A 15,808-nucleotide genomic window follows, 5' to 3' on the forward strand; every position below is an offset into this window, starting at 1 on the left:
CAGAGCGGCTCGGCTCCCAGCCCGCGCGCCCCAGGAGCCCGGAGCTAAGCTCTCCTATCGAACCGCAGGCTGAACGGAGAAGTGTTAGCACGCAACCTTTTTGGACAGTGTGCAAGTTTTCCATAGCTACGTCTCTGCTCTCCGGGTCAGCCCCTCTCCTCCAGCCGCAGGGAACGGCCGTGGGCTGGAGCACACGCTGAGGAACACGCTCGGTGCGGAGGTGAGCTTCACCTTCTCGCAGGTAGGTCAAATTGGGCTTGATCAGGACACATTTGGCAAATACCTGCGTGAGCAGCAATCCCTTTTCAGATAAAACCGCATATTTATAAGGGTGCCGTTCGTTAGCTGCCGTGCTTCTGCAAGAGGAGCGCATACATTTCATTTTTCGATTACCTTTTTCTTTTCTGCACAAAAATAGTCATCAGTTTCAGTGAAATCTTCCACACAGATAAGACTTAATTCATTACCACCTTGTAACACTGGTAATCCTGAAACTGATAAAAAGGGGAAAGAGAAAGAGCGAGGCAGTAACTGAGAACAAAGCCCCTCCCGGCCCCACGGCCTCGTTAGCGGTACGCCATGCGTGGGCTGCGGGAAAAGCCACCAGCAAGCTGAAAAATGAGTTTGTTAAAATCTGCGTACAATAAACAGTCCATATGAGGTATGATTTATAAAGTGTAGCAGCACTCTTGAAAAGGCTTTTAATTTCAGAAAGACCCGCTCAAGCGGGAAACTCCGTGCTATTTAAGGAGCACCCCAGCCCTATAGGCAGGAAAGCTCTCAGACAGGAGTAAAGTGGCTGGCTGGCTTATTTGCATTTTGTAACTGCAAGTATAAGGGGCTAATAAGAGGGTGCAGGCGAGAAAATAGCAAAGAGAGAATTTATGTTCCATATAAATACCCCATAAGCTAAGGGATAAACTGTGCAGGAAGAAAGTAAAATAAAAAGGTAGCAGCCAAGTGAGATCCCACCTGCGCGAGGGCAGCAGCAGCCCTGGCTGAGCCTGCTCCAAAAGCCGCAGTTCACATTGGCTGCTACATTATTTTTATTTAAAATTTTGTACTGTATTAGCTCCATCATTTTGTTAGAGAGAAAAGTGTCTGAGAAATAGTGATAGTAACGTCCCACACGTAACCTGCATCTGTTTGTATTTCTAGAAGAATAACGTTAATGATTATTTCTGACAACCGGGTTGTTGAATAACTTTACCCAACACATTTCCATATAAATCTGGGCAGGAGCAACGGTTCTGCCCAGCAGTGAGTGACCCTTGTCTCCACACCACGTTCTGCCCAGCTGCGTTTGCATGGTTTATATTCCCACCCTGGGTAGGGTCGCTATTACATACAACCGCTACATCCCGGCAGCGTTTCCTTGCGGTTGCAAAAGCACATTTCTTCAGCGTTACACCTCCTGTAGATTATTAATCAAGAACTTCAATTTCAGCAGACACTCCAATAAAATAAATGGACAAATAAATTCCTTCTATCAATGAAAAGTGATTCATAACCACTTCTTGTTTGTATCCACAGTAATGGAAGAAGATGAAATTCAGCTTTCTCCAAGTACTTTTTCCTAACATTATGAGGCAAGTATATCGATAGCTACTTTCTACATTGAAAGTATAAACACAGAATAAGCAAAAAAAATTATCTGTTTTCAGAGTTCTTACTGGGATTTTAGTGAATTTTAAAAAATCCCCATCTTTGAAATGATAAAATTACATTTCATGTTATTTTTTCCATTTGGAATGTTTTCAAGGGACCAGTTTCATTTTTCTGTATTTTCCACAGTCCATCAAAAAATGCCATCAGAGCCATGCCAAAGTTTTATTCTGAATTTCAAAGCAACTGACTTGTAATCTCCATTGTGCCACTGATCTATATCTCAGCAATTCAATTAATTTCCCTGTGTGTTTGTTTTCAGTCCTTTCAGTTGTATACCTTGCCTACTTAATATTAAAGTTTTCCAGAGCAGGGAATATCACTTATAGGATTTACGCAGCACCCAAAACATCAGGCCCCTTATCTACACACTAATACAATGTAAACGGCTTATTTCCAAATCTTTTGTATATTACAATGAAAAGAAGTTTTCAATAACGTAAAGACAGCTGGGATGATTAAAGACTAACTCCTGGAGAAGGACAAACACTGCTTCTATCTTAAGGGATGCATTTAGAAATTATAGCTCCCTTTGGCAGCTGCAAAGATACTGGAATCTATTATTCATCAATCAAGTTGTCATCACCTAGAAGATTAGATGGTGGCCCACGAGACATAGCCAATATAAGTTTACAAAATTTTCAAGAATAATAATAAAAGTAAAATTAAGCTTAAGGAGGATTTGGTCAGGGAAGGGAAGATGAGGGCATGGGGGAGGGAAGGCACAGGAGGGACAAACAACCTCATCACTGAGGCAGCAGGAGCTACGGGGTGTCTCAGAGAGCAAGGCTTTATACACAGGTCCATGAAACAGTCTCGCAAGTAAAACTCAAAAAGCATAGTTAAATAAAATTAACATAACGCGAGTATGAAGTGTGCTGAAAATCACCAGCCAAAGTGGTTATTAGCATCCCTGCGAAGATGAGAGGACAGTAAGTGGAGCCCACGGCATGCTCCTGCCAGACTCAGGGACTAGAGTAGAGAAGACACTGATGTAATTAATTCATGGGTGACAGCAAGCTGGGAGTGGTTGCAAGCGCTCTGGAGAACAGGACCAGAATTCAAAATTCCCTTGACAATGGTGGAAGCACTAGGAAATCAGTAAGATGAGATATTGTGAAGGTGGTTACAAAGAGTTATGCTTAGAAAGGAGGAATCAACTGCGCAGCCAGAAAATGGAGAGCACCTGGCAAAGCAGCAGGATGGCAGGAAAGGCTCCTTTGACACCTGAATACACAAGAGCAGTTAACTAACAGAGTCTCACCTGTAAAAGGGCCGGCCAACCGATAAAGACTGGGAGAGTGCTTTTGGAGACCAACTGCTTCCACAGGTCTGGAAATAAATCCCTGGTCGGTTGTCACCCAGATGAAGTACCTTTGCGACTGGGAACGTTGCATCAGTCCCTGGTGCTGGCTGTGCCCAAAGACATCCCTCTCCCCAAGCTCAGCACTGCGCTCTGTTTACAAGAGCTGGGGAACCAGCAATTTGGGACTGCTGGAACCAAACCACCCCTGTGAACCGGAGGGTCTCACCCACCCTTGTGTCTTTCCCCTGGTAGTCCCTTGGGTGAGCCCCAAATGGCTACTGATGTCTCCTTGTCCTAAAGCAACCCCAGGTGCCCTCATTTAACAGTGGAACAGAGGAAGAATGGGAAAAAAAGACCATTAATAAGGTGTATTTTTAGCAAATAGGTAACAAAAGCATTTCAGATCATTTACTCTGAGTGCCCCATTATCAAAATATGTATAGTCATCTCTCAACCCTTAATAGAGTTGAAATTATCTTACCTGTCCTCTCCATTATTCTTGGTGACGAGTGAACAGTATAAATGCCCCACAGCTCTAGGATAAATATATTTCCCATACAGATTAGGTTAGATGATATAGTGCTAACAAAGATATCCATGAAAAGAAAATAGACATGTTTATCTATAAAGATTTAGATGAAGGAAGAAGCCATCAATCTGTCAAGAGTTATCAGTTAGTTTTAAAAGAAAACTCTGTAGTAGCATGGCAAGAAAAACAATCTACCCTTGCTACTGAGGGGATTACGCATGAATTGTGGCTGGAACACAGTTTTTCCTAAAAACTGGGTATTTACCAAAAAGGCATCCATGTCCCAGGTGTGGGAGAACACCCTGACAAGTCTTCTCTTTGAAACTTCAATTTCCCTAATTAGGAAAGCTCTTACTATGCATTTACCAGCATTCCAGCACTGTTATCAAACTAAATAAAAGCATGGCTTCAGAAAAGCTGTGCCATATGTATGTATAAACACTTTGGTCTGGTTTTTGTTGTTGCTCAAGTGCTTCATCACATTCTCTCCCCTCTTCATCCGAGAGGGCATCTGGTGTTTCCTAACCTACTCAACGCTTTGGGATTCAGCCGGTACCAGCACCGGGTACTGCTCTTCACAGGATGGGTTACCCCTTGCACCAGGGGAAACGAGAAACCCAAAGCGGCCTCTCGGCTCTTCCCCGTCCCCCCTCAGCCCCCAGAGGAGCCTCAGCCCCGGTCACTGTCCCTGACCACGGGGCTCAGCACCCCTCACACGCGGGCGATCCCAGAGACACCGAGGGGAAATTTCACTGTCACCTTACTATGCCCTACACCAGCTGAAATTCGAGACAGCCAAATCAGCAGAACACAGTGTAAAATTGTTTTAAAAGCTACAGAAAACCCTTTTCTACCAGCAGCCTCTGCCCCTTTCAAGCCTAACAGAAATTTTAACGCCCTGGCATTTCATTAAGCTGAAAATAGGGAAAATTAGTGTGCTTGCACAAAGATTGTCAGCTTGCATGGTGATGCTGCTGGCTATTTCAGTACTCAGCCTGAAGGACTCAAAAAAAAAAAAGGGGGGGACAATCCTCTCTGTCCCCTGGGGCATGGCACATCCCTGCCTGGAAAAACACGGGAAAGACCATGTTTGATCGGGGTGGAACTACGGGGAACTGTAAGGAGGGGGATCCAATTTCCAAACAGGAATTTGGCAGGACTGTGGACTTTAAAGGGTTCCAAAGCAGCAGAGCCATATCCCAGTCAACACGAAATACAAGGGGTTATTTCAGCCAGTCCCCACTCTCTGTATGACCCCAGAGTTGTATCAGCAAATCTTTAGCAGATTTTTTTTTTTTTTTTCCCTCTTTGCTGCTATTAGCTCCATAAAGCCAGGCAGCTCTGCAAGACAACACCGCAGTCATCCACCACTAACTAAAGGATTAACCAAATTCTAAACACAGGGTGTTTCTGACTGATGACGTCTTATCTGGAAAGAGGCCAGCGTTAGATTCAGCCTGAGCTTGCCAGTTAGGGAAGAGAAAAACATGGGCAACATTAAACAAGAATCTCACATTGCCACTGGTAGGAAAAAAATTCATTCTTTTTATTGCATTATGCTGCTTAAAAATCTGCCTTTTTCTGCATATGTTAAGTAAATGAAAATTCACATCATGTTTTCTTTAATGAATGATAGCAATGCCTTCTATTTCTACATAAATTAGAAGCGTTTATACTCTAAACAACTGAACAGTTATTTGCTAAATTATAATGCTGCAGCTCTAGTCCAACTGATGTCAATAGGATTACGCATATGAGTGATTACTTGTCGATGTAATTAAGGGGTCACTCGCTAATGGCAAATGAGACACCGTTTGCAGAACACAGCTATAAAAGTCCCACAATGCTTTAAAAATGACAGCCAGCTTTCCACGGTTGTTTCCCACATTGATGCAGGGACATCTCCTGGCACAGCGAGACGCTGCCCTGGGAGCACCACGAGCCCTTGGACACACGGTCCCCCCCGTCCCCCTCCCCAGCAGCTGGGGGATCCAGCCCTGAGCACCCCTGTGCCGAGGTGCACCACGTTCCCTCGGGAGAGGAAGGAGTCTATGGACACAGTGCGTGCAAAACAGCCCGTGCCGCTCTTCAAGTGGTTGTTAACAGAGATTTCTACAGGGCCCAACATTTATGTGGTTATCTGTTTTGTACCCACACGCCACACCGTGCACACAGAAGTCACTGTCAGCATCTCACAACCTCTGCCCACAGACATGATCTCCTCCTCCATCCTTCTCTGCAACGCTGCAGCTGCACACAGAAAACCTCAGCAACAGGTTAGGAGAGAGTAAAAAGTAATAAATACATTCTTTGAACGATCTGAATGCAGGATTAATCACATACATTTGATTTTGGCCAGGACATGCCGTCTGCAGTGCATAGGAAATCAGATTGTACGGCCACGTTTTACACATCCTCTGCAGATGGAGCCCGTGGCGTTCCAGCACCCCGGCTCCACTCCATGCTGGGGCATTTGTTCAGCACTGACTCATAGCAGAAAGTGCCATCCTCAGTCACAAACAACTCCTCACAGCATCATGAAATTCCTATGAAATCTCGCATCCAAGTACTGGCCAACCTCCAACCAGCTTAGTTTGCAAGATCTGATAAGATCAAAGCCTGAAGTGCAATAGCCCTAGGCAACAGGAAGTACAAAAAAGTATATACCTCAGTTCAGTGAATACTAATTCTACCAAAAAAATAAGTCAGAAAAATAGGAAAACAACATCTGCATCTCTCTATGAATACTCTAAGGTAACCCATAAATTATACGGTGACTCCAGAAGAGACATGGGCATTAATTTATAGGGTGTGCTATATTGTTCTCCACCTCCCTGAGCATAGACAGATTTTTTTTACATTAGTACTCACTGCCTGTGTTTTCCACAGCAACATATACAGGTTTGTCTCCCAGAAATTTCAGAATCCTCTCCTTTGTGATATCCTCATGAATAGCTTTTGGAGACTTCACTGAGGACAAGCAGGATGTCACCAAGAAACTCAGTATAAGATCCAGTCCTATCAGCAACCATTTGTACATAGAATATAAAGTTTCTGTCTGAAAAATGGCTTTTGTATTCAGATACTGCTGAGTAAGTTCCTGTAGCTCTCGGAGTATCTCCTCTTGCTTAAACTGGGCAACAACACTCCTAATTCTCATCCTCCAAAAGGGTTTGTGAATGTGAAAGAAGGGATTTAAACATTTACACCTTTTCCTTACACAATAGCAATTGTAATGTTAAAGCAATAAATGTAACAATCCCTTTTGACAGAATGCCTCAATGTTCTCCAGCAGGAATAACACGGAAGGATAACTGGAGTAACATGAGGGATAACAGGAGTAACCAAGGAACAGCAGGAGGGCATCAGGACCGAGCTGCTTTCCGCTGCAGAAGGGATGCCCATATTTTCAAACACTACCAAGTTCTGAAGAGCCAGTGAGTAAAGCCGTAGGTCTCAGCCACGCACACAAACCAACAAGGCTTGTGAGAACTGCTCCCACTAAACAGGCAGAGTCTGTTCTTCATCCCTAGCCAACGCCAAGAGGTGTGCTCCCGCACGAGCGGTTTCCCTCCCTGTGAGAACGCAGACGGCACCGCACGAGCCACGGGGATGAGCCTGGACCTGCAGCAGCCCCTGGGGCGATGTGGGGAGCCAGGAGAGAAACCTTCACTCCACTCCATCATGAGTCCCTTTTGTATTAGGGGATCAGTTACAAACACCACCAATTCCTTCGCACCATTTAAAGTACTATGTGGGATTAGATACTCCACTGATAATGAGTTGATAACTGGGTCCTGAATCTTTCTGTTATGCCACCACATGGAAAACTTGGCCAAGAGCAGCATTTGTTGGGCTCCCACTTGGGAAACACACGCTCCCAGGCTGGCAAACACACAAAGGGTTATGCGTCTGTAGACGACCAGGATTCAGTCAACAGTATGGACACCAGCACAACTTACCAAACTGATGGCTTAGAGGACCTCAGTTTGTCTATTGGCTTTTAAATCCACTTCATAATAAAACAGAATTCCTGCTGAGGCTGCTAACCTGGTTAGCATGCTTCTCCAGCTGCAGCTGCTTCAGAATGGGAAGGATGTTTCACTTAGTTTTCCCCTTTGTTTACCAAAAAAAAAATCTCTTTTGACTCAAAGGAACTTAATAATAGGCAGAAAGTGGACAAATCTTCACGCATTTAAGTATCCATTTGACAAAACAGAGATCAATCAGATCTGCCAATTTCCTCTGCAATTCTGTCTTTGGGGACCAGCAATAAGGAGATGTGATTAAATGGCTTCCTTGCTGAAGACAAGCTCTTGTGGACCTAATGCACAGCTGATATACAGAGAGGGACCTTCAAACAGGATGTGAAGGTAGCTAGTGCAAAAAATACAGAAAAAGGTATCAAAGTCTTACTTGGGGAAACCTGAGGTGTATAGTTTCTCCTACTAAGGCAGCTATTCTGAGAAAAAACCCACACAATTATAGAGGAGCAGTCTTCTGTAAGAAGAGAAAGCAATAGTTATTTACTTACACATTTCAGCATGTTAAAGCTGTTTTGGTGGCACCTAGGATTCTAGAAATGCTTTTCCACACTGGATGCTTCAAGATAATCCCGGTCAACTCCAGGATTCAATTTACAAGAGTTATTGGGATGTTTGTGTATCATTAACAGCAACTTGCCCATAGATCCATCCTGTTAAGAGAGTAAGCTGGATAGAGCAGCAAGCAACCTGTTCAAAAGTTTATGGCAAGATGAATTAACAAGGAGCACACTGAAGCGATAAGTGATTTCCCCACATTTTTAGAGGGCTGTGAATACTGTCCCATTAGCAAGCAGATGGAGTCATTCCTCCAACAGGTCCCTTTTGTCCCGTGATCCAGCAGGGACCTTGCGGTGGCTTTGGTGCTCCCCAGCTCCCACCTGCTGGAGGTGGTGGATGGGTTTCACTGCTTTGCTTTCAACTCCTGAGCTGTGCTCACCTTCAGATGATGAGCCTTTCGCTGGAGACCTTGCACCAGTGTGTCAAGTAATTCCAACTTTTGCCAGAGCAGTGCTCTAACTTCATGACGGCAGTAAATGCGTTTGAAGCCTGCCACAGCCTTTTTGTCAATACTGTTCTCATCACCGCCAAGTCAAGTTAATAAGTGCAGTTCATCAGCCCTGTCCCTTCGACTGCTTCTTTCCTGAAAGGGAATATAATGCATTTAACATGTCAGATATTTAAAGGGTTCTTTCATGTGCAGCCTCAGTTCATCGCTAATAAAATACATTTTACTCTGCTGTTTTGCTCCCTGTGTGCTACATGCTGTATTGAATTAAGATACAGCTTCTCATCGCTTTTTTTTTTTAAGCGGGAAAGAGTCATCTGAAGATTCATTAAAGCCTTTGAGACTTCCAGTTGCCCTGTGCCAGATGCCATTAAACAAGCACCATAACGAAGAGCAGCAAGAAGCACAGGCAGGCAGCGCTGGCAAGACCCATGTGCTGATCCTCCTTTCTCCGGAGCAGAGGCAGGTCTTCAAACCTCCCTCCACGCAATGAACTTTTTTGGCCGCCTCCTTTCTGGCAAGGCAGAGAGCAAGTGGCTCGACCTCCACAGGGCAGATGTTGCGCTGCAGGAACAGTGCGGAGCAGCTGGCTTCAGAGACCAAACTGATCCCATCTATCCTGCTTTTCCAAGAGGAATTGCTTCCCAAGATGAAAGCATCACCTACTGGCTTCAGTCTTTGCCTTAGACAAGTTTTTTAGAAAGACACAAGCTTTGAGATGTTTGTCCTAAGCAAAATGAACATCATTCATCACCTTTGAGAACCACCAATCACTAAAAGTTAATGCCTCCCAAAGCTTCTCGATTGCAAATTCCTTTCTAATACAAAGTTAAAAACAACCTCTGAAATGCAAATAACCCAGCAACCTACACAAGATGATTTATGCCATGCCATCTTTTTCATGCAAATAAATTAAAAGAAGAAAGTGTAATTTAGGGTGAACTGCATTGTATAATAAAATAAAAGAATGACATTATGTCTGCAAAACTCCGAGTGCAATGAGTTGCTGCCATTGCTGCTGGAGGTTTAACCTTCCCAAACATGGAGAAAAAGATTCTGATTTACTTAGTTTGATTCTGTATACAAGTCATTTTATGGCTTCAGGCACGTCAGGAAAAGACATTTTAATTTCTTTATGTTGGTGTCATTTCAAGTGAAGGCAGAAAGTTTGATAATCAGTGAACATTTGAAATAGCAACAGAGAATTAAGAGCCTCCTGTAAGAGCAAACCAACACCCCCCAGATCCCTGCGCGAGCCCAGGGAGCCCACAGTGCGTTCCTCGCACACCAGGCTTCCACAGTGGCAAGTTCAGAGTCCGCTGGGGCCACCAATGGGGTTAGATTGTTTCTGATGGGGAAACCATTAGAAATGCAACCTCAGAACAGGAAAGGTGTTTTGAACAGACAAGAACTGGAAGATGCTCCAAGAGGTACATGCTGAAGAAGTCAACAGCAGCAAAAACTTACATTATACTAAGGTCAACATTTGGTAACTCTTTGTCCCAGTAGCATTAATCACAACAGAGGAGACGGCTTTTTCCGTAGGGGCTGCTGGAGGCCAGACTCTGTAACAGCGAGGACTGAAGCACAGGGCAGCGGGTGCTGGTGCTGAGCCCCCTCCCCTGCTGCCAGGCAGCATCCTAGGGCGAGCGCCCGCAGAGCTGGGGTTCCTCTGGTGCACTGCATCTGGTGCGACTGCATCTCCCTTCCTGTTACCTTATGGTTGATGTTAACATTTGGATTTTTGTTCTGCTCTATTAAACTTTATCAAATGGAGAGGAAAAGTCTATTCTGATAAACTGAGTGGATATGATCAAGCCAGATGGGGTAGTTGTACTCCGTTCAGCAACCCCCCCAGCAGCAGCTTGCCCTTACAGCTACACTGGCTGCTGTAACTCTACAGCTCGCTTTAGCCTGGAAGCTAAATGGGAAAGAACTTATAGATTTGTTTACTATCACTATGCAGCGAGTCAGGCAGGGTGTAAAAGTGCCCAGCTATAAATAACGGCAGGGAGGGGATGTCAGTCCCAGCACAAGGAGGAACACTAACGCTTTCTCAAAGGGCTGACTTGCACAGTGCATAAATCTGAGCCAAGCGATGCTGCTCTGAGCCCCACTAATAGCAAAGAGCTTGTCCTAAGCTGCGGGCTCTCACCAGACACTCCAGCTCAAGGACGCCCTGTTCAGGCACCCGCCATCCCGGCTCGAGTCGGGAGGGAAAAGGCTGCCAGAAGCCAAGGGATGACAGACAGCTTCTGCGCAGAACCTGGACGGAGCCACATAAATTGCCACTGGCAGCTTATAAAATCCAAGGATTGATCTACAAGGCTCTCCAAATTTCATTTTAAATCACAAATTTCATCTAAGTAAAGACATGGGCCTTAGGGGCTTTTTAATTAATATTATATCAATTAAGTTAATGCTAATATATATTAATAGCAGTAAGAAAAAAACTGTACTATTAAAAAGCAACAGCTACTTATAAATGAACAGATCTTTTCTAAATCAGGGCCATTTCTCCTGGTAATGGTAAGACCCTGTCAGGTAATCATAATCCTTACAGGGAAATGCTTTGCCTTCACTGCTGTCCTCTAAGACAGTAAATCTGAGACAATCTGTCTGGTTCTTAAAATATAATTCCTCTTTACTAGAACTGATCTTCTAAAACAGGCTGGAGGACATGTCTTCTCATTCCTTCTTTTTCTCCACATTTTCATTGGCAAAGCCTCAAATCTGCTTAGGGTTGTTTTGTTCATCTCCCAGTATGCACGTCTTTGCAGGAAGGGGAAGTCTTCAAACAGAAAAATATCATAAGCATCAGCCAGGGACCGCAAAATCCCAAGCTCCAACTTGAATTCTGCCAAAGAGACAATGTGTGGCCTTGGGAAAAATCACCTCTCCTCCCCGCAGACTCTCCATCTGCTTCTCGCTAATAAAACGGGATTATAAAACTGCCCCATCCCAAAGGGCAGGTAAAACTTTGAAGGTGAAAATTGTGTTACAAGCATGATACATTATTGTAACACTGCAAAACCCCTTTCAGGGCTCTTTTCTATGCAGTGCAAAGCAGCCACATTTCAAAGTGAAAGCTGTGGACCGGCTTTTCCATTTGCACAGACTTCTTTCAGCAGGCGGCAGATTAAAGCTGAGAGGATAATCCATAGCAATTAATTTATTCAATGAATTTAGCCTCATTTTCTGTTCACAAAATGTCTGCAAGCCAATTACCATTTTTTTTTCATGGTTTACTCATTATTCACAATTATTGCAGTGTAACTCTTGGTCTGTAAATTACTCCTGAACAATTAGCTGAGCGTATTTTAGAAGCTATTTGGGTTAGTTTCAATTTAAGACACAGGGCACATTGTCTCTTTGTTCTGTACTCACCATGGAGAATAAGAAAGGGCACAGATGTGGCCGGGATCCAGAGAGCCGCGTTCACCGACTGCGCCCAGAACTGCCCTGGTCGCTCTCCGAAGGCTGGTCGGGTTCGCAGGAGGGAAAACGGATTCCTGCTAGATGGTTATCCGTACACCGCTCCCCCACGCAGGGCTGTTTCCACCCCTTCACGGCTCAGACTCCCTCTTTAGAAACATGCCTCCAGAAGAAAAATACATTTTTTTTAAGAAGTTGAGCATTTTTGTGTGTCTGGGAATATTTCCTTCTATTGGTTTACATATATGTTTTTCAGAGGCATTTCCATCAGCATAGAGATTTACTACAACTTTGACAAATTCCCTTCAGTTTTCACCAAAAAAGAGGACGTCTCCTTCAAGGTATGTTACCCAAGAGAACACGGAGAAGTGGTATTTTAACAAAGAGCAGATAGGGTTACTGGTGGGTAAAGGAGTTGCTGGCAAAGTCCATGCAAGTTACCACCAGACTGGCTTCATACAGGTTCAGAGACATTTTAGCATTTTAATGTGCTATTGGCTTAGCAAATAAATAAATTACAAAGTGCAAAAAGAGCTTCTGGAAAATACATTAAGGCAATTTGCAAATAATTGCCGTGAGCTGGGCTATTATGACTTTGACTTCTGAAGTATAAAATCTCCCAGAGATAATGATGATAATCATATTGAAAATAGTTGCCACCCTTTAATCTTCTAAGACAAAACAGAGATCTTTGGGAATTTGGGACCCTGTCACTCTAATTGAACATCTGACAGGAAAGTAATTAGAGTGGAAAGCAAAAGGGTCACCTGATTGCCCATGCAGAATTCATCAGCTTCCGCTTGCCATCACACAGGGCAGCTAGCTCATCTCCTGCACAGGTTTCTCATTTAAATAGCTTCGTTGCCAATAAAAAGGCTGTCAGACAGACTATTTCCAGAACAGATTTGGATCTCAGTAACTCGCACTGGGCACGTAAAGATTCACCATTCATTGTAAAGGCAGCTCAGGAAAAATGGCACCAAAACATTGGAACAGAAGTCATTTGCTGACAATTCTGTTAAGATGCAGGATCACTACCTTGAGTTTCATTTTTCTAAGGACAACAGAAATACATCAAAAATGGGCTGTGCAGAGGAAATGCCACCATTTCCAGCAGACATATCTTTCTGGCCTCCCTCAGCCCCTTTTCTCAAAGGGCAGTCTGCTTTTATGGCCCATTTCTGTCACCGGTTCAGGCAGGCAGCCAGGACGCTGGAACTGCTGCCGCAAGGCGGGTGATGTTCGGACACCGATGCTCGGACGCCTGCATCACACCCTCCTGGACCCGCCAGCCACTTCTGCAGGGACGGCACTGCTCAGAGCGTGGTCTCTGCACCAGCGATGGCCTGGAGATACGAGAAGGGTCCTTGGGAAAACTGCAGCAAGGCTCCTCGGTGAACAGAAAAGAGATTTAGGAAGAGAGAGGGGGAAAAATTGCAAACTGCTGCTGTTGTGTTAAGGGAGGCTCTCAGAGCAGGTTTAATTCAAGAGCCTTGGAAGTCAATGGAAAAATCCCACTGGCTTCAGAAAAAAACCCCAGACTATATCCACTACAGCCTTTCAGAGCTCAGCGGATATCTGTCAGCCTAACACGTGACACGGATGTGCAAAGAAATCAAAAGATCACCCATTCAGTTAATTCAGCAGCTGCTATCAGATGGTTAAAGAGAAAAGTAAATACCAACTGATAGTCACAACATTTTTTAACTTTAATTAGTGTGAAGTATGAAGGCAGTTTCATCCATGATGTCTATCTTTGGGAAATAACTTAATTTTTTTTTTATTTGAAATGCCTGTATCCCATTTTGTGCTCTCAACACATAACCATATTTCAACCTGGCTATTTAATGGGGATATTTCCTCTGCTTTTTATATATTCCTTTTAGGTTTTATTTCAGGCTGTATTAGAGAAGCTCCTAGAGGCTACTACCTATTTTTCTTGTTTAATGTATGAGCCTAATTCCCATAGAGAGCAACAAAACATTCTCTACCTCAGGATACAGGTCTCTGAGCAACCTGATCTAGTGGAAGATGTGCCTGCCCACAGCAGAGGGGTTGGAGTAGATGATCTTTGAAGGTCCCTCCCAACCCAAAGCACTCTGTGAGTCTATACTTCATCTGAATATGGTGATTTTGCAAAGTTGTCTCTCATTTCAGTTTAAACTTTTGGGAAAATAAAGGGCAGACCCCAGGACCCACCGCATGCTTAGCGCTGGAGGTGCAGGATAGAAACATGTTGGTACTCTGCACAGGCGTGAGAGCCCACCAGGGACACAGCGGGAGCTTGCCAGTGGTGAGGAAGGGCTGGGGCAGCCACGTCAGGATGCCCGTCCCATGATAACTCACCCCAACAGTCTTCAGAAACTTCTTGTTCTCAGCCAACTTGCAGACATTCCATTGATGTTGTTTAACGTAGGGTCATTGCTCGAGTCTAACAATAAAAAAGCCTCCCTGCATTTTCAGAGCTCTGGATGAAGTATAAAACCAAATTACCTAGAAAATGAAGCACTTTGAGAAAGTGAACTAAGGTAATTGAAAAATACATCTGGTGCTCAGCCAGTGTAACATCTGGATTTTGAAATACAACTGATTCCCTATACGAGGGTTAAGCTTGTATCAAAAAACTATTTTTCTCCTTTAGATCATCTAAGAAGAGTAAAAGAAAACAAAAGAAAACTCAAGCCACACAGTGCGGGGGGGAATGCAATGCAGGACAGATTATCGCTTCCCAAGTCTGTGTTCCGTAACTGATTTAATTATATACTTGGATACAGGTCTCAATTAGCAAAAGAATAAGACTTCATCTTTACTCATGACGAGATATTTTTCAGTCAAGTATTCTAAAAGTCTCTCCAACTTGCAACCAGTGTGTAGGACTACACATTCTTTAGTGCGGGCAACAAGACTCCTGTGATTATAACATGAAATACATAAATATGAGGACAGTGACAGCAATAAGCACTTCATCATGCAGGTACTTCTCTTCATGGTCCCCAGAGCCTTCCCGACTGCCCCTGCTACAGTACGGCCTGCAGTTAATTCCTAGCATTAGTTCCTTTTATTTCTACCCTGGTTAATCTGGCAAATTGATCTAGCTCGTTAATTCCCCAGCCTGGAAACCTGCCATGGTCCATAACTTGGATCCAAGTCCCATCCACCTTCCACCCAGTGTCTACCCCATCCACATGCACTGAAAATTCCCACCTTCCACCCTAGAGATTGATTCTTAGCCGTGTCTCAGTGAGGAACACGGTACCCCATGACCCATTGTTCTCTTGATGAGACCCCAGGACTATGAGAGGCAGAAAATTCAGCCTTGTCTCCATTTGCTGGAGATCTTGTGCACGTGGGTCTAACAGAAACTTTCCTTGCCAGCGGGTGGGAGGTGTCGCTGCGTGCTGCACGGAGAGCTGGCTGCCTTTCTGTGGGCAGTGCAGGGACTCCATGGAAAGACTCTGGGAACTGAAGAGGTCTCCACAGATCTAAGACATTCCTGTCATCTCCATGCAGTTAGATTTTGCTTTTCCCTTAAGCCTAAACATCATCACGTGGTATCGCCAGCATTTGAAAATTTACTTTTTCTTAGTATCATACCATTACTCTCAACAGTTCTGCCTGTGACATGCTGAATGGTTCCTGCAATCCTTGAGTGTTTCAAGGTTACAAATACCAAAGAGTTATACTTCCCCTTAAGTCATCGTTTAGCCAGGCTATACATATTTAATTCTTTAATCTTTCCCTATAAATCGTATCCTAGCTTTAATCATTTTAGCTGCTCTTGGAATCATCTCCATCTCCCCAGAACTGGCACAATGAGTAGA

Source organism: Balearica regulorum, chromosome 14 (assembly GCF_011004875.1).
Source record: "Balearica regulorum gibbericeps isolate bBalReg1 chromosome 14, bBalReg1.pri, whole genome shotgun sequence".
NCBI classification, from domain to species: domain Eukaryota; kingdom Metazoa; phylum Chordata; class Aves; order Gruiformes; family Gruidae; genus Balearica; species Balearica regulorum.